We start from the raw sequence: 21,122 nt of genomic DNA, 5'->3' as shown, positions 1-21,122 counted from the left end.
TATACTTATGTTGAAACGTTAGTAGGTAGTTTTCGAAAATCGCTCCAACGTCGATTTTCAATTTAAACTTTCAGTTAATTCTATATAAACTTTCAGTTACTTCTGAATATTTACAGGGTGACTCAGGCTTCCGAAACAGTTCTATATTAGGTTTGTGGTTGGTGACTTTTCTTTCAATTTTTTTTTCAGAATATGGAGGCAATGGTAAAGCACGTTTTAGACATTTTGTAAACATAGATGGCCGGAACATATTTTCAAACTAAAGTTGTAGATTTGCCATTAAATTTCCATTCCAGAAATACCTAGGGTTGCCACCTGTCCTTTTTTGAAAAGGACAGTCCTTTTTTGGAATAACTTGTCCTTTTGACTTTTTTTGACTTAAAAAGTCATTTTTATTTACGTATTTTATATTATTTTCGTCTAAATTTAATTAGAGATGTTATAAAACTTATAAATAAATTTTTCTTGTTTAAAATAGGCAACATTATTTAGAACTTCCCATTTAATCTCAAATGATAATTTAGGTTTTAGTTTTACCTTTTTGATCTTAAAAGAACTTTTTAAAATTAGTAATTAGTAACGATTTAGTTAGTTCGCAATCGATAGCTACCTGTAAAGTACTGTGTAATAGATGTTTATTATTAATAACTTCCTATACCCAAAATCAATATTTAATGAGAAAATTGTGTTTTTTTGAAAATATAAGACAAGATTTAACTTTCGGTCTTCTTCTTGTATTATGATGGCCCTGATACGAGGCAATTACCTTTTAGTCTCTCAATAGAAGGCATTATCATTAAAAGTACCAAATCTGTGTGCAACAGTATGGGATTTCTGTCGCATAATAATGAATATTACGTTTATTTACAAATCCATTACTTTTAAAGGTAGCTTCATCAGACAATCAAATTTTAGTTAAATGTCCCAATCTTCATGAACTGTATTAAGCATATGTATTGCGGTTTGAATCACCCCGAGAATCACCCTGTATGTTGACAAAAATATTTTGAAAATGTGCGTTACAATGGCCCCCATCTTATGTAAAAAATTGAAATAAAAATTACAAACCAAAAACGTAATAGGTAAAAAGCTTTTTTGGAGGCCTGGGTCACTCTGTATATAGGTATGTATAAAACTAGTAGCCTAAGAATTGTTTACAGTTCGTCCCATTCTAAAAAAAAGGTAAACACACCGTACAAATAACTCTAGGAGAGGTATTTGTACGGTGGTAAAAAATTGTTTAAACGAGGCCGAAGGGGCAGATAATGCAATAAAATGTAAAAAAAGGGCGGGTAAACACCTTTATTTATTTGTTGAGCAGAATTCCTTTAGAATATCGTATATAGTGACCAAAATATGACGCAATTTTAAGAAAAAAAATGTCACTTTCTGGCTTATAATAAAGTTTCAAATGCAACGTTTATATTCAAATTTGTTATGATCTACAAGAGTTAAGTAGTAATTGAGACGAATTATAATTCAATTACCGGCTACTACGTTCTTGTTTTAATAGCTCAAAATTCAACAAATATAATTAGAAATTATTTTAATTGTGAGAGGCTCCCTTGTGAGACGCCTATGTATGGCGATTACGGCGCGGCGGAAACAATACCTACCTATGAAAAGACAAATTCGGGTAATTTGAGCTTATTTTTCCACACATTTGACACTGTCGCACCATATTGAAAATTCGCAGATTCAAAAGTACGTTAAACAAAAGCAAAAACTACTGAAAAACACTGAAAAGTTCACTTCGAACTTGATTCCGACTTCAAACATACCGTAAGCTAAACGTAGTACGCTATAACGGACCAAGGGCCGTCGCGAGGGGTGGTGGGACGGACGGCTCATTTCATTCTGTAAGACTAGCAGCGACGTTGCCAGTAGTTCTAGACGTTTCAGCACATTAAACAGTAAACATGTCCTTTAATAGTAACGCATATATCCTCTGGTTAATAACATATTATTACGCATGCTTCTTTAAAATAAACTATTAATTTAATTAAAAAATTGAGATTTATTGATATCCGGTGAAGGTTTTAAAGTCACCTTTTCTGCAAATCAAACTAAGTAGATAGGCGCAAATTTGAGATGTGGCAATGTCGCTTTCTCTATCTCAGTTGGTTTTTACAGTACGTAGTCAACCTCCGATTGTTTGATCGGGTTAAAATGCAAAATGTGATATCTGTTCTTCCTAAATCTATGGTACCATATTTACAGCATGTCGTATGTCCCCGAATTGTCTTTACAAGAAGAAAACCTTTTTTATTATTGACATTTTGAGAAGAACGCATTCTTCATAAAAATTTTTGCTTGTTCTAAAATGGTAAATCCCCTTTATTCGTTTCCAAATTTCAATATCGTTTTAGAGAAAACTAAAAAATAAACATGAAAATACGAATGAAATTTTTCAAAAGTCCTAAATATATAATATATTATTTGATATAATCAAAAGGCGTTTGTATAGTAATAGCATTTCCATTTCATTATTTGATAGATGGTTATCATCAATTTTGATTAGCGGCATGTTTTGCTGTTATTAAAGTATCACATTTTTGGATTAAACTATTATCACCCTTTCCGTAGCATTAAACTAAATAAATGTTGTGCTTCTTTAATATTTTAAAACAATAAAAAATATAATAGTAACCAATATAATAGATGATAATAGCCCGCCTGGTTGACCCAGGTCGGGTAGACGAAACGGTAGCTTGTGTCGCCTATTGTGTCTAGAGGTAGGCTCCCGACCCTTGCTGGAGAAGGTGGAGGCTTGTGTGCCACTTATGGAAGATGATCCCAAGCAAGTGGCAGCTGCCCCTCTTGTAGTTTCCTTTGGATTTAGTTCCTTGGAACTTGTAATGTTCCCAGTGTTGCTAGGGGGCTTCCCCACAGCTTCACCGGTGGTGTTTTTAATACTAGATCTCATAGTGTTCCCGCGAGTCGCTAGGGATAGTCAGTCCACTTCTACAAAGCCCCGCATATAGAAGTAAAGGGTAAATACAATGGGGTGCCCCCTGATGCCCCAAGGTTGAGGCCAATAATGGCTAGCGCATCCCTTTGACCTGGTCCCGCTATCGTAGGATTTAGGTTTTTGGTGACGTTGTCTCCTCTTGGTCCAGGCGGTTAAGCCAAGACTCCCCCACACCCTCTACCCTCGAGACATGACCACAGTCAGTAGAGGGTGCCTAGTATGACGGACAGGGGTAGCCCCGTCCGGCATCATTATATGTCTTGGTGCAACTAATTGGTTTAGATCAAAAATATGAAACTACCAACTTACGTTGCAATGGATACAATAGTTCTGAAGATATTGTCAGATAAAATAAACGTATTATTTTCATTTTTTTACTTAAATCAGAAACTAATCAAGATACCGAGGTTTTCTTCAAAGGCCTTTGTGTTTTTTCAAAGGCATCGAACTTGTCACCATAGACAACAACTATATAAAGAGTATGTCCCCGGATTTTCTTTACATGAGGAAAAACTTTTTTATTATTGGCATTTTGAGAAAAATGCATTCTCCATAAAATGTTTCACTTGTTCTAAAACGGTTAATCCCGTTTATACTTTTCTAAATTTTCATACCGTTTTAGAGAAAATTGAAAAAACATGAGAATATGTTTGAATTTTTTTTTAGTCCTAAAAATTAATTACGTTCTATAGTAATATAATTTCAATTTCATTCTTTAATAAATGATTATTATGAATTTTGATTAAGGTCATATTTTTTGCTGTTGAAAGTACCACATTTTCGGATAACTACCTACCTCATTATCACCCTTTCCGTAGCATTGAACTAAATAATACCGTATGATCGAATAAAAACGGCGTCAGCGATGGCTATGAAATGAAGATCGCTGTCATTTTTTATGTAAAATTATATGGAAAATGTCATCGATCGTCATTTCTAAGCCAACTGGACGCCGTTTTTTTTCGATCATACGGTATTTGTGCTTCTTTAACATTTTAAAGTAGCAAAAAATATGACGTTAATTAAAATTCTATCAACAACAATCTATCAAAGAATGAAACCCAAATTATATTACCAAATAAATGCGTTTTGATTTTTAGGACTTTTCTCCGAATTCTATTTTCGAACTATATTTTCTAATGTTTTTTTCTAATTTTCTCTAAAACGGTGTGAAAATTTGGAAAAGTATAAACGGAATTAACCATTTTAGAACAAGGAAACATTGTCCTCTTGTAATGACAATCCGCAGACATACTGTATATATGATAACATTTATGCAAAAAAATGTTACGTCGAACAAATATGGAATAATTGTTTTATCGACTTTTTTATTTTAAACTTTAACCAGATTTATAAAATCCAAAAGAAACTTTAAACCGTTTTCTTAAATTCTACAGGCGAAAGAGCTAAATCCCACATCACAAAAGGATAATTTTATTCTCATGACGCCGAAAGCGATGTAAAATTCATACTTTTCTGGAAAAACAAATAGTTTTCCGTTTTCCTATTCAAAAACTTCCCCAGCCGAGTAAAAATCTTTTTATTCGACAAAACGTTGCTTAATAGATTTATTAAAATGAATGCATGCTTTTACTAAGGAAAAAAGGTAACTTTTTTACGATTACTGAAAATAAAAGGATTTTAATACTGTCAAATAAAAGTTAATTTTGCTAATTATAATTTATTTGACAGAATTAAATAGTTTTAGGCCTAATCGACCAAGGCTGACAAAATACGCCATGCGAGTCAAAATTTGACTCTCTTTCAATCAAACGAGTTTCTATGCGAAGATTCTCAAAAAACATGTGCCGATTTCTTACGTGAAAATAGGGTTTATTATTTATATCAATAGAGGTCCGATTCTGCTTTGTTTCGTAGCCCTACAGCGGATTAGTACGGATAAGTCATAGATTTAGAAAGAACAGATATCACATTTTGCATTTTAACCCGATCAAACAATCGGAGGTTGACTACGTACTGTAAAAACCAACTGAGATAGAGAAGGCGACATTGCCACATCTCAAATTTGCGCCTATCTACTTAGTTTGATTTGCAGAAAAGGTGACATTTAAAACCTTCACCGGATATCAATAAATCTCAATTTCTTAATTAAATTAATAGTTTATTTTTAAAGAAGCATACGTAATAATATGCTATTAACAAGAGGATATATGCGTTACTATTAAAGGACATGTTTACTGTTTAATGTGCTGAAACGTCTAGAACTATTGGCAACGTCGCTGCTAGTCTTCCAGAATGAAATGAGCCGTCCGTCCCACCACCCCTCGCGACGGTCCTTGGTCCGTTATAGCGTACTACGTTTAGCTTACGGTATGTTTGAAGTCGGAATCAAGTCCGAAGTGAACTTTTCAGTGTTTTTCAGTAGTTTTTGCTTTTGTTTAACGTACTTTTGAATCTGCGAATTTTCAATATGGTACGACAGTGTCAAATATGTGGAAAAATAAGCTCAAATTACCCGAATTTGTCTTTTCACAGGTAGGTATTGTTTCCGCCGCCCCGTAATCGCCGTATAGGCGTCCCCACAAGGGAGCCTCTCACAATTAAAATAATTTCTAATTATATTTGTTGAATTTTGAGCTATTAAAACAAGAACGTAGTAGCCGGTAATTGAATTATAATTCGTCTCAATTACTACTTAACTGTTGTAGATCATAACAAATTTGAATATAAACGTTGCATTTGAAACTTTATTATAAGCCAGAAAGTGACATTTTTTTTCTTAAAATTGCGTCATATTTTGGTCATTATATACGATATTCTAAAGGAATTTTGCTCAACAAATAAACAAAGTTGTTTACCCGCCCTTTTTACATTTTATTGCATTATTATATCTGCCCCTTCGGCCTCGTTTAAACAATTTTTTACCACCGTACAAATACCTCTTCCTAGAGTTATTTGTACGGTGTGTTCTTTTTTAGAATGGGACGAACTGTAAATAATTCTTAGGCTACTAGTTTGATACATACCTATATACAGAGTGACCCAGGCCTCCAAAAAAGCTTTTTACCTATTACGTTTTAGGTATGCAATTTTTATTTCAATTTTTTACATAAGATGGGGGCCATTGTAACGCACATTTTCAAAATATTTTTGTCAACATACAGGGTGATTCTCGGAGTGACTTAAACCGCAATACATATGCTTAATACAGTTCATGAAGATTGGGACATTTAACTAAAATTTAATTGTTTGATGAAGCTACCTTTAAAAGTAATGGATTTGTAAATAAACGTAATATTCATTATTATGCGACAGAAATCCCATACTGTAGCACACAGATTTGATACTTTTAATGATAAATGCCTTCTATTGAGAGACTAAAACGTAATTGCCTCGTATCAGAGCCATCATAGTACAAGAAGAAGACCGAAAGAGAGAGTCAAATCTTGTCTTATATTTTCAAAAAGACACAATTTTCTCATTAAATATTGATTTTAGGTATAGGAAGTTATTAATAATACAAGACTAAACAACTATTACATAATACTTTACAGGAAGCTATCGATTGCGAACTAACTAAATCGTTACTAATTACTAATTTTAAAAAGTTCTTTTTAAGATCAAAAAAGGTAAAACTAAAACCTAAATTATCATTTGAGATTAAATGTTGCCTATTCTAAACAAGAAAAATTTATTTATAAGTTTTATAACATCTCTAATTAAATTTGGACGAAAATAATATTTCTGTTTGCTGTAGGTAATTTTCTCAGGGAAAATACGTAAATAAAAATGACTTTTTAAGTCAAAAAAAGTCAAAAGGACAAGTTATTCCAAAAAAGGACTGTCCTTTAAAAAAAAGGACAGGTGGCAACCCTAGGTATTTCTGGAATGGAAATTTAATGGCAAATCTACAACTTTAGTTTGAAAATATGTTCCGGCCCCACCTATGTTTACAAAAATGTCTAAAATGTGCTTTACCATTGCCTCCATATTCTGAAAAAAAAATTGAAAGAAAAGTCACCAACCACAAACCTAATATAGAACTGTTTCGGAAGCCTGAGTCACCCTGTAAATATTCAAAAGTAGCTGAAAATTTATATAGAATTAACTGAAAGTTTAAATTGAAAATCGACGTTGGAGCGATTTTCGAAAACTACCTACTAACGTTTCAACATAAGTATACGTGGGATATTAATTATATTATTATATTAGACCTTATAACAAAACTCATCTGACGAAAAAGTGTTAATGTAGTATATTAATATGGAGTAAACATTTTACTAATTACTTTATATTTTACTAATTACTTTACTTTTACTTTACTAATTAAATTCGTTCCAAAAAACGATACGCCACTGGCCATTAGAACAATCCAAATGCGCCTAATTGCCGGGGTCGGAAATTTTAGACTTCTCTGTCTCTTCTGTCCTTGTTTGACACATTGGAATGTTTGATACACTACCAACGAGTATTTATGAATGAGATGTTCGGTCTATATTTATAATGTCTTTGGGATAAGTATTCTTACATTTCTTTTTTTATTTATTATAATTTTCTTCCAATTGCTTTTAACGATTCGAATGAAATTTTGATGGTAAAAGTTACTAAACCGAGCGCGTCTGGAAAGTGGTTCATCCCCTATAACTTTTTTAATTTTTCATATAAAAAAACGACATTTGGTATGTTAGTATACGACAAAAATTAGGATTGATTGGCGTATTCAATTGTTTTTCGTCACTTCTTGTTTTACCGGAAATAACTACAACTTTTGAATTTTAAATGGCACTCTCGGTATATTTCTACTTTATTCGATAGGAAATGACACTCTGAGTAGAATGACATATCATATGTCAACTTTTGTCATTTTAGCTCTAAAAAAATCGTATATTAAATTTCAATCTAGGGTGCCATGGCTGTGTTAAAAACACTAGTTTTGTTTAATCAACGAGCCTTGGAAAAATAGATTTGATAGTCTAATGTTTTTCATAATCTCATGATATATATCAAGGTATAAATATTATGATATACAGGGTCCGGCAATAGTGCGTCGGGCATCTGTAGCTCCTAGAATAAAAAACTTGAGAATTTTGTTGAAGTGCAGACCTAAAGTATGTACCAGGATGTATTTCGGGAAAACATTTTAACGCCTATAGGGTGGCTCAAAAAAGTGTGAGTGGACCTGGATGATTTTTTTTAAATGGAACACCCTGTATGTTATTGCATTTTTGGCTTCCTTTCAGATCACGTTACATAACCCTAAGATATATGAATAAATATATTTCGATAGTTTCAGAGATATTAAAAAATAAATCAAAAATATATATTTTTCAGCCCTTCTTAAAAAAATTATTAAAAATACAAGAACTTTTCTGAAATCAAAACTACATTAGGTATTTACATTAGATGGTCTGTTCTTACTTTGCTATAAATATGAAAATCTTAAATTATACAGGATGTTCAAAATTCTACGCCAAACTTACTAAAATATAAAATAATTTTTCTTCGTTTTTTTAAACGGAACACCCTGTATATTATTTTTTCAATAGACGGAGAATTAAAAAATTAAAAATTTTTTGTATTTAGAGTATTTCAAAATTTTGAACGGTTTCGCAGATATTTGCGGTTTTATATTTCATATGGCATATACAGGGTGTTCCATTTAAAAAAAATCATCCAGGTCCACTCACACTTTTTTGAGCCACCCTATAGGCGTTAAAATGTTTTCCCGAAATACATCCTGGTACATACTTTAGGTCTGCACTTCAACAAAATTCTCAAGTTTTTTATTCTAGGAGCTACAGATGCCCGACGCACTATTGCCGGACCCTGTATATCAATGATATATCTCTCAACAGAGAGTCTCAACAGCAGGGGTGGATGGGCCATATGGGCAAAACGGGAAAATTCCCGGCGGGCGGGTGGAAAGATGGGCCGGTGGGCCGGTCCCGATCAAAGCTCAAAAAAAGATTGGATTAGCAAATATTAAATGGTTAATCATCTAACTAAAGTGACGTAAGATCCTCAGTGACTCCATAACTAACTAATCAATTTGCATCAGTATAATCGTCAGTTGCTTTTAAACATAAACACCAATTTGTATAATAACTATTGTAAAATGTCTTTTTCTAACAAGGTGAGTCTATAAGTGCAAATATTTTCAGTGCTGGTAAAATAAACATAAACATAATATATCCTCTTTACCGAGTTTCAAAAAGTCCAATCGAGTTATTAAAGTTTGAAAATTTAAAAAATAGATTTATTTTAAAAAAAAAATTGAGCAACCTTATTTTCAATTTTTCGGTATTTCCATCTCATTTAGTGCCGTAATATCAGAGATTAAGAAACTATACTGTGGGAAAATTTGCGGTGAACAGGAAGTTCTAAAAAGTTTTCTAAAATATACAGGAAAATTTAAAAGAAAATGCTCGATTTTTAACATCTTTTTTTGCAAAAAAAACCTCATAGACGTGTTCTTGTGGTCGAAATATACCGCCCTTGAAAATAGTTGCACTTATTTAAGACTCACCCTGTATAGTTTTACCAACTATAATTTTATTAATAACTAAAATAACTGACTGGCAGCAGAAAAAAGAATGAATAGCATTAGGTAAATTTAAATAGTCTCGATCTAAATGTATACTAAGAATACGGTAGCGTAGATTGACAACTGGGGGCCTTGGTGCAATATTTTTCGAGCTCCCCTTTGTAAAAAAATAGACTAATTTGCGAACTCTGCGGTTGACGGAGAAAACATATCGATGCTTGGTTTGAATTGGGGACGGGACAGACTGAAAGCCAAGTCTAAATTGTTGTTTAAAATGTTGCTAAAATGAATTTGCTAAAAATTACTGAGACAGCAGAGAAGAGTTAAATAAGGTTTAAACTAGATTAGATAATAAAATATTAATAGATATGTCTCGAAAATCCAAATGTTCTTTATTATGGAATGTAACATAGCATTACATCAGAAAACATTTATATCCACTGTCTAGGTATTTTGCCTAATTTCTTTTCATTTCAGTTATGGCATTATCATACAAGATGCCAAATGTAGAAAAGTATAGAGAAAAAGTTTCGTGATAAGAACTATATAATAACCTAAAAAATGCTGCAGTTTTAATGGCGACCGCGATTCATTCAGTTAAAAACACGTATACACGACGAGGCTGCTGCTGCAGCAGAAAAGAGAAAATTTCTTTCTACAATGTGCAAGAAAGTATATACCCGAAAAGCTAAAAGTAATGTATTTCACAGAGGATTAGGTCAGCTGAACTGAATGAATCAGAAAGTCTTAAAGTTTCTCAAAATCGTAGCCTATTCAAGAGCAAATTACCGTCATCGATAATGGAAATAAAGCAGTAGAACCCTGTAAAACTGAGCCATTTTGTAGTAAAAATTCAGATGTCCCACCCAATATTGGTCTTTACGAAAATTTTGATCAAGACAATTGAAATTTAAAAAAACACGGAGGCAAAAGAGCTTTTTCGCACAAGCGAAAACCGCCCTTACTTATATATTAATAAATAAAATATGTTTCTTCGTTATGGTCATTTTGTTTTTGTGGATTTGGGCCGGTTGCCTGTTTTTCCCGGGCCGGTGTCCACTTCCCCATCCACCCCTGCTCAACAGAGATTTAGTGATGTTAAGGAAATCGCCAAATAAAAAATCACAGCTATTTTTCGATAAATGTTTAAATATTTTAAATCTTCTATGTAGTTACGTTGACATTCACGAATTGACTTCTGGAGCAAAGAACTTTTATATCAGCATAAGACAAAAATTATATCAGGATATAGCTCTAAAAACTTTCTTGTCTTGTCCGGTTTACGAGAACCTTTGAGAACTACTTTGGAGTGGCCAGAGACTTTTACCTCGGAATTTAATTACCGTGATTGTATTAACGTGAAACCTTTTGTATTTTGTTTTATAGATAAAGTACTGAAATGTTTACCCATTTTTTTTTCGTTGCTTTTAATTTTTTATTTTAGTAATTTTAGTAAATTGTTAGTTATTTCCTTATTTATTTTTTTTTTAATTTTTTTTAAGCATATTCATTAAGTAAATTCATAAGATACACTATTGCATAGATGCATTCTGCTTATATTCTAATCAGTGAAATTTTGATTAAAATCGAATTATACAGGGTGGTATGATGCGGTTTCTGCAAGGAGAACAACAGTTTGTATTGAAGTGAAATTTTGTGAGCTTAATGTAAGTTAATTTAAAAAAATTATATAGAGTTCTACAGGGTGTCCCCAAAAAAAGTTACACATCAAAGTTGTGTTTTTTGTAATGGAATACCCTATATATTACTTGATTTTCGGATTCTAGGAAAAAAATAAAGGTGAATTTCATAAGAAAAGCATGGCTAAAATATAAAGTTTTTGAAATAATTAGCATTTTCTAATAATGAAAATAAATTTTAGTTCTTTGTCATTAAAAATGTCCTTAATATCCTTAATATGAGGTCTGGAAAACTACTGGCCACTGTATCGGATAACGGATCCAACTTCGTGAAAGCTTTTAAGAAATTCGGACTACAACTAGGTATAAATGAAGAATACGAAGAAGAAGTATTTGAGTCTTAAAATACTTTTTAAATTAAAATTACTTGGGAATTGGTTTTGATTATTATAACTGATATTTGATACTTTTTAATAATACTTTTTTCCAGTACTTCTGACAGCTCTGACCTATATCGTGAAGTGTAGTGTCTTTCAAAATACTATACATTATATTCACAATTTAAAAGTAGATATTAAAGTTTGCTATTCCATAATTTAGAGGGTTTATAAAGTGTGTAGAAAATGTATAGTATGTATAAATAGTTATAATTCAAAAACCACTTAGTATACTCTATGGTATTAAGGTATTTTCGGAACTGGAATTTTGTAGCAAATTCACTGAACTAAACAAATATAAAACATTTCATTTGAAATACTAACACTTAAGAGTAAAAATATGTTTGAAAATATTTTTGAAATGTGAACTACCATTACACGCATATTTTCTAAAAGTTAGAAGTGAAAATCTTAAACAGGAATCCTGATACAGAACTTTTTCGGAACACGGAGTTCTTTATCTTGTATGTATGCATTTGTATATGTGTGTTTATAATTTAAATGGGTAAACTTTGTAATATATCTTATTAACAATACAATGCAAAAAGTTTTATCAAAAGTCCTTCAAAGTAATTGAATTCCAAGGTTTGTATCCCACAAGAGCTGCAGGCACTCCACTAACTATATATTTCATAAAACCTAGTAAAATCTAGTTAAAAAAATAAAGATGGTTGACAAGTAAAGTTTGAATCTGAGTTTGAATCCAGTAAAAAAAAATTATCGACATATTTTGAATATTTTTATGCTACTTTACAAAGCTCTAAAAAAAGATAATATATTCCCGCTTTAAAAATGAAAGCACAATATCCAAATAAAGCCAATCTGTTACCAGGCCCTTTCAAAAACAATTAAGGCCCAAAAAAAAAGTTTTCATCCGAAAATCTCATGCAAATTCGACAGCAGCGATTTAAATTCTTTTTACTTAAATGAATTTCAACAGTCTTCATCCCCTTTTGCAATTTTAAACCAGGAATGCTAATAAGACACAGGAATGCCCTTCTGGAGGCCTTAAAATATGCAAAGGGGTGTTTTGAAGGTGATGAAAACCCCTTAAGAATCCCTTTCCTTTAGAAAAAGTTATTAGTTATTCAGATTTCCTCTGAATCTCGTTCCTTTTTGATAGAAATATAGCTAAAATCAGTATCATAGGTATATCACTACAGTTCATACCAAATAAACTTTTAGTCACGTGATTAATTTAACTTTTATAAAAGTAAAGTAAAGATTTCAATTAACGTCTCCTTTTTGCTGCCAGGGCTAATCTGGACGGGGCCTACTTTGTTTACGCGGAATCCGAACCGCGGTCCTCGGTCATATCATGGTCAATGGCCTACCGACTTGGCAAGTGTCTAAATCGACTCTTACTCACGAGATATCCGATCTCATCCGGCCTCGAACCGGCGTGAATGAGCAGCGTGTGTCAATAGATTTTACACTCTTGCCTTTGGACAACAGCACGATACAGAGTTTCGAACCGGTCACCCGTCCATCCACTAGTATCGCCTTACGTGGCTTAACTTCGATGTTCTAATGGGAACCGGTGTTTCGACGTAGCTGGGCCGTTGCCTTTAACTTTTATATATTTTCTTTTTACCAAAATATTTTAAAAAACAAAAATAAATTAATTATAAATATATAAACAGTTATTATTTACATCAACAAAACTCACCTTAACAGCACTAAGTGATAGAAAAGACCGTTACTAGCGCTTTTCTGTTCAAAATATTGTAATAAAATTGCGATGAGTTTTTTACGACTATTAAACTATCTTGTACAATTCGCACTAAAAGAGGCTCTAAAAAGAACAATGTTCGACTGCAAGGTCTGCTGGTAAACATGTGTAAAACTTGGAAAATAAGTTCGTTATAATAATGCTTTTATTTATTCACTATTCTAATAAACAATGTGCATTCTTTCGGAACCTCTCTATTTATTTATTTGGTAATGCTAAAACACTCTATTTGAAAGTCGATTAGAGAAAACAGTATGATTCATTGGCAAGCAATGTAAATAATTGTGATCAGGTAAAATTGTGATGTAAGAGGAGGCTTAGCTCGGCAGGCTAGTCAGTCGTTGATAGGCCGGCCGGCTGTGTAGTGTTGTGTTTTGTCACAGAGCTGACATTTGGAAGTAGCGAGTCTTTTGACTATGGGAGTTAAAAACCTCTTGACGTCGTTCCTTCGAGGATGGTCTTGAGAGTTTGAGGTCTCTCTTGCTTCTCGATTGACACCGCTGGGGCGTTGAGTGTGGACCCCAATTAGCCCCATCGATTGGGATGCGAATCTGTTTAGCGGCAGATTTGCGTCCGGGGGAAGCCCCTATACTATTTCAGGTGACACTAGCTAGTTGTTGAAGATAATTAACCAATAGATCCGAGTAATATTTGAATTAGATAGAAGATATGGAATGGGATATATTGAATAGAATGTCAGTGATGTCAGTGGCTAGGGGCGGAGTACCCCGGGTGAGTCTTACTATTTAACTATCAATTTTATCCAGATCAGTAGATGTTTGTTTTGTTATTTTCATGTACAATGAGAGAGTGCTTGCCAATGACCAACTAAATGGATATTTGAGGTGAATTTGCATTGTGAGACCCGGTTGAGTAAGCCCCAAAAATAACGATTTTACATTCAGGTGTGGGGTCAAGCAATCGGTTCACTAAAAATATCCTTGGCATAACAATATTATTTACTTATATTGAACATTATTGTTGTTTTGTTGACTTTCATAAATTTTTGAAATAATTTAGCATTACTAGAGCGTTCGTCAAATTAGTAGAAAGTACATTAAATAGCCTGGTTCCATCACTGATTAGCAGGTTTTACATATATGCATTTTTTCAAATTTTGTTATCAAAATTATTTTTAGCACGTATATTCTACAAGTGCTTTTCCGGTCTCGCATCTAGGAGATCATTAATATATGATTTTAGGTTATTCTTAATTTCAAAAATTTGTCATTTTAACATTTCTTGTGTTGGTGTAATCTATTACTCTATTGCATCACATTTCTTAAAGGAAGGGAAGTTTGTTCGTAATTTCAGTGTTCGAATATTTTGTTTCTCTACGCCTGAATAACTCCGTGGCGATAATATTTGTTCAAGGCAAGGGCCGAAAACTAAACAATACAAAAACATAGACGTTTTTTGTCAACTTAAAGTAAACATACCAGGGTTCGCAAAAATCGATAAATAAATTCTTAAAGAAAAAGGTGGACACAGACTAGGCCTATAAATACGCAGGTAGAATTTTCAGTTGGATTGTCACTAAGAACAATCTACATTTTTTACAATTAAATCTTATTTATTCGGATTGAATTTTATAAATACTCCTATCTGTTTCAAAGAAAGTACGTACCTGGTAGCATATGAGAGTCTTTAATATTTTGTCAATATACAGGAAGAAATATATCGGTCTAAAGTCTTTGTATGGTCTTGCTGTCCAAGAACTGGAATTATTAGACTAGTTTTCATTTCTTTTGAAACTTATCCGGTAGATAAAGGAGTGTCTATTAAATTCGATAGAGGATAGTCTACGTCAAACAAATTTCAAAAATTACGCAGGAAACTTTTTCAGATGTCGATTTATTTTTCAAGATAAACACTAAGTAGCTCTTTCAATTTGAGTAAATTTAAACCTTTCTAATTTTAGCGTTGTGGTGTAATTCCTATGACAAAATCAGCTCGTTTGAATTGATATACTCTTGGAAATATCTATAATGTTTTCAGCATAAGAAGTGTTAACATTTTCTTGGATACTCGAACGTCAATTTTGAAAAGGGATTGTAAGAATATGACTTCATTACTGCCTACCAATTTTTTATTGTTTGCATAGAGTTAAAAATTGTTTGCTTCTTTTTCGTACAATTAGCACGATATCCATCGATGTTATTTTTCATAGAACGCATTTCTATCATTCTGATTTTATGGTATTCTGTTTATTTTTATAATCTTTCCAGTCTCTCTCATCGTTAGTCAACTGAACTTTTTTATATGCCTCTTCTTTGACTATCGTCTCCTAATTTAAAACTGTATTAAATAAAATAAAAAGCTGTTTAAACTTAAGTATTAATTTTGAATTAATCTTAAATTTTTCTGGAAAGTAAAGTCTGATCAAAATGTTTTCGAAGGCATGTTCTTAAGACATGTAAATTAATTAATGTTTGGTTTTGACAATGATCCTCGAGGACTCTTGGTTGCGGAGGATTAAGGGCCTGATCCTCTTCGACTGGATTCTGATTGATGGTCTTTTTTGAATCTGAACTTATGAATAAAATTGGTTAAAAAAAATGTTCTCTATTAATATTTACTCTTGTTAAGATAAATTAAAAGAATGATAGGCATTTTTAACTGATATTTCATGGCAACAAATATATTTTTTAATAAGATATAACTCTTAAATAGATAAACAGATAGTTTTAAAATCATAAAAAAAAAATAATGAAAAAATAAAACCGTAAATCAAAGACAAAAACAATTCTTACTTCGCTCGGAACATTCAGTTGTTTATGTAACTATAGGCTGACTGAAAAATATCATTCGACAATATCGACAAAAAAAAATATGCATTCACATAGGTTGGCTATCAGATTGGTTGTTTTTATTTTATTTGAAGCTGTTCTAAATAATCCATCTCACGACATTGGCCACCACTCTTTTGAAGTTCTTCAGCCAGAATGTTCTTCTTCTGCTTTGATTACGTTCTTCCTAGATTTTTCCACCGCCACAGAATATTCTGCAGTAACTGAGACTTGGGATCTCTTAGGAATTTCTTAAGGATTTTAAAAATCTCTTCTTCTTTGTGCATACGACGTAGCACCATGATATTTGTAACTCTATCAGCCCAAGGAATTCGTAACATTCGTAACACTATCTTTTGGAAGTCACCAATCTTGGTTGTTCTAATGGTTCATATTTCAGTGGCATATAATAAGGTTGACATCATAAAGCATCGGAGCATTTTTGTTTTTAATTGGTTAATGTTTCTACTTCTTAATTGGGTTAAGTTAATGTTTCTACGGCAAAGAAATTTCTTGAGTTTTAGAAAAGCTTCGGGCTTCTCGATCCTCGATATTATTTCTTATAACTGTTCGACAGTTTTATTTATTATTGTGCTCAAGTGCTTGTAGTATTGGACTTTTTCTATTGTCACATTTTCTATGGATATATAAAAATATAATTTGGTGTTTTGTCGTAAACAGGAATTTTGTTTCATAAAATTCGTATTCAGATCATATCGTTTGAAGTTTGCAGGAGACATTGGATTCTTCGAAATAGATTCTGCAGATCTTTGTTGCTGTCTGTCATGACTATTGCATCGTCAGCATATATAAGATTGTTGATTTGGCGACTATTCACTTTGATATTCTATATGCCGCATCTCTCTGCTGTTGTGAGGTTTTTGTGGTTTCATAATCTATGTCGTTTTGGTGGTAACTATGTTTTTTGGTAGCTGCTGTGGGTAGTGCGAGTATCAGTAATTGATGTCTGACAGGGTCTATATATATCTTTTATTAGTGTCGTTTGTTCTCCAACATTCATCAAAATATTCTGCAATTGTTGATTTGTGTGGTGTTATCAAGAAATAATTCATTATTTCCTCTCGAACATTTGATGGTGGTTTCACATTCCTATTTGGCGATGTGCGGCGCTGACAATGGTGTTTTTATTGTTGATTTTGCTGTGTAGCGATCGAGAACAGTGGTGTCCCATATTTTCTTCGTCTCTTAATACAGTCACTGGGATTTAGCTCACCACCTGTATTGTTGCACCAACTGAGTGACGGTCATTCGATTGACAAACAGAATGCCTGTAACCAGCAACTGATATTTCACTATTTACAAAAGTATGTGCGTTTCTGTAAGAAATACAATAAGAGATTTTCTTGATTAAAATTGGTATCTTAACATTTACGGGTATTAAAACATTTTATTACCATACCAGCAGCATTTAAATACAAACATGAACCCTTTGTAATATAAAAAGATTGCTGCTATTCAATTCTCTGTTGTGTTTGTCATCTTTTATATATTTACAGTTCAATACGTACGTTTCATGTCAATATCTCTAATCTTCAACATCTCTTTTGTATATTCACAATTTGAACATGTTCGTCTAGGCTGTACAAACCTATGTAATATAATAATTTCCGCTGCAGTTTGGACAAATTTGTCTGGAGCTACGGTAGTTGTTTGCTGTATGGCTGTATCTGCACCATATAAAGAAATAATACGTTTACATACTAGTAAACGGAGAAAGTGTCGCACTCAAGTAAAAATCTTTTAAGTTTTGTCTGACAATCGAAAGGCTTGAATGCACAGTGTCGATCCTAGATTTCATCTCAAAGGTAACAGATCCCTAATCAACAGGTAGTTTAGAGCACTCCAATTGAGCATTAACTTGTTTCGTACTCTTAGGGTTTTTTCTTCTCAAAGGCATTTTAATATCATAATATGTATCAGAGATTGTGGTTTTTTACTGCTAGGTAAAGCTTTGCAGCGATTCTTCTGTATCGCAGTTTATTTGAACAATATGGTGTGCAGTCGATCTACTTTTGTGTTAGTCGGCGGTTCGTTGTTTTCTACTATGCAGTTTTTAGTCAACTACTAATTTTTTGTCTCTACTGTTTTATACGCTGTGTCCTTTATTTTGTGTATGTTTAATTAGTTTTCTAACTTTGGATGCATTCGCATGACATCTGTTCTAGGACTTGTGTGTGAGAAAACAAGTGTGTAGGGCACTTTTATTTGAGGGTTTAATTTTGTGACGTTTGTGTAGTTGTCAATTGTTTGTTTTATTTCATTTTACGGACTAGAGTTGTCAGAGACAAGATTTGGGTTGCTAGAGATAGATGTCAGATGTCAGATGTTGCTAGAGACACTGTCAGATTAGAGTTGCGTGGGCGCAACTAAGTTCAGGTTGGCCGAATGTAAAACTTGGAAAATAAGTTCGTCATAATAATGCTTTTATTTATTCACTATTCTAATAAACAATATGCATTCCTTCGGAAACTCTCTATTTATTTATTTGGTAATGCTAAAACACTCTATTTGAAAGTCGATTAGAGAAAACAGTATGATTCATTGGCAAGCAATGTAAATATTTGTGATCAGGTAAAATTGTGATGTAAGAGGAGGCTTAGCTCGGCAGGCTAGTCAGTCGTTGATAGGCCGGCCGGCTGTGTAGTGTTGTATTTTGTCACAGAGCTGACATTTGGAAGTAGCGAGTCTTTTGACTATGGGAGTTAAAAACCTCTTGACGTCGTTCCTTCGAGGATGGTCTTGAGAGTTTGAGGTCTCTCTTGCTTCTCGATTGACACCGCTGGGGCGTTGAGTGTGGACCCCAATTAGCCCCATCGATTGGGATGCGAATCTGTTTAGCGGCAGATTTGCGTCCGGGGGAAGCCCCTATACTATTTCAGGTGACACTAGCTAGTTGTTGAAGATAATTAACCAATAGATCCGAGTAATATTTGAATTAGATGGAAGATATGGAATGGGATATATTGAATAGAATGTCAGTGATGTCAGTGGCTAGAGTACCCCCGGGTGAGTCTTACTATTTAACTATCAATTTTATCCAGATCAGTAAATGTTTGTTTTGTTATTTTCATGTACAATGAGAGAGTGCTTGCCAATGACCAACTAAATGGATATTTGAGGTGAATTTGCATTGTGAGACCCGGTTGAGTAAGCCCCAAAAATAACGATTTTACACATGTTTAAGCTTAAAGTATCACAACACTATTTATTTAAACCAAAAACTCGTAATACAAAACTAAAGTGTCAAAACGAATGACAATATCAGGAAATAAATAAATAAATGCGGCCAACTTGACATCTTTTACAGCAAAGCTACCACCTGAATCCCCAGCGCGAAATTTAAATTCCAGTTAGTCAGCACGGCGCACAGTGATGCCGAAAACGCGAAAAGTGGCAAAAAATAATTTCTGAACTTAGTGCTACATTTTTCAAAATTATTTTTGTTAAATGTGGTTTTCTAAGTGTATAAGTGATGTTTGGAATTCAGAAAATTGAATTATGTATGCAGTGTGTACTTAAATTGGCGGTAAAAAATATAAAATGGGTTGTAAAAAATTTAATTATATTATTTTGTCTCCAATAGCATATTAATTTAATACTCTATTCTTTGTAAAATTAAAAAAATCAAAATAAGTTTGTGGTTTGGCAGCATAGAATTAGCATTTCGATTTAACTATAATTAACCCTTTTTTCAGAACTAGTTACCAATAAGTATTACTTAAATTCAAGATATTGACATTCATTCCCATGAGAAAAAAAAAAGAAAAAAAAAGGAAGTAAATACATCTGTATATTTTATGTAGTTAGATATTAATGAAAGTAACACCCTTGATTATGGGAACACCAAAACATCTAAAAGACTGAGCGCTCTTTTCGCATTAGATGTAAGCAGTTGTTCACTTACAAACATTTAATTTTAATTATATTTTTAAATGTTCTATAATTTAGAAATATCTGTAATTACCTGTGGTAAAAATATTATACTTAGATTATAATTAGAACTTAGTTACAAGAATTTAATACGTAAGAAAAAGAAACTAAAAATTATCCTAAAGCTTCTAGATAAGATGGATAATATATTTAAGATGGATTTAGCAAATGGATAAAAAAAAAGAATAATTTAATCTATGATAAGTTTTGGAGGATGCTGTTCTATTTTACTTTACAGGAGAAGTCTTGATGATCTCTTACTATATCCGAGAAAATTAGTATCTAGAAGGTGCATGACATTCTTGATAAAAGTTGTTGAATGAATATTGACGCATGATAGACACATTGACACGTTTTTTTAGTTTATATTAACAATAATTATTCAAAATTAATGAGATTTCTAATAATATTAAATTTAATGTCATATAAGCACATAACGAATAAAAACTTAGGCTTAACAGGGAAAAGCTAGTTAAAATTACATAATAAAAAGTATTTTTAAATTTGAATACTTTGTATATCGAAAATTAAATTGAATAAGAGAAAATATATAACAGTTTCCTTTCTAAAACTAATTAAAAATAACCAACAACAATATTTTACAGCACCTAAGAAACACCCAGTAATATACTGTCATACATAATTTATTTTGGGAAACTAAACCATGGTTTTTGGGAGAGTTAGGCAACCTAAAGGGTATTTGTGGGCTAATGTTGGTCATGAAAATTCGTAGTTATGAAGAAAAAAGGCTAATAATTGTTAATATCATATTTTTTTGGAGCATTTTGTATTTGCTTACATAAAATGTGATTTTAGATTAAGCAGTTCTTAATTACATCAAGGTCTTTCTTGATTTTTTTTATGGTACCAGGGAAGTTAAAACTCGAATTACCATGAGGAAAAACAGTTGAAAACGTTGTACTTTCTCAGAGTACCATCAGTTTTTAACTAATTTATCACCAACGTTAAACGCACTAATTTTATTTAATCAAAATTTAATCAAAATATTTTAACTTCAGCTAATAATTTTATAAGCTCAAACATTTCTTACCAGGGATTAATAATGGACCCGTCTTCATTCAAAAATCTTCACGATT

General features: G+C 32.4%; 1 protein-coding gene across 1 annotated transcript in view; it reads right to left on the bottom strand.

The window, feature by feature from the left end:
* The window catches only part of LOC115875801 (Down syndrome cell adhesion molecule-like protein 1 homolog), a 266,822-nt gene that overhangs the window by 124,789 nt on the left and 120,911 nt on the right, over positions 1-21,122 (bottom strand). The window lies entirely within an intron of this gene.

Source organism: Sitophilus oryzae, unplaced genomic scaffold (genome assembly GCF_002938485.1).
Source record: "Sitophilus oryzae breed Bouriz unplaced genomic scaffold, Soryzae_2.0 scaffold_1396_pilon_pilon, whole genome shotgun sequence".
Taxonomy (NCBI): Eukaryota; Metazoa; Arthropoda; class Insecta; order Coleoptera; family Curculionidae; genus Sitophilus; species Sitophilus oryzae.
The sequence above is the reverse complement of the archived record's forward strand: the minus strand, read 5'-3'. Positions and strand labels throughout refer to the sequence as shown.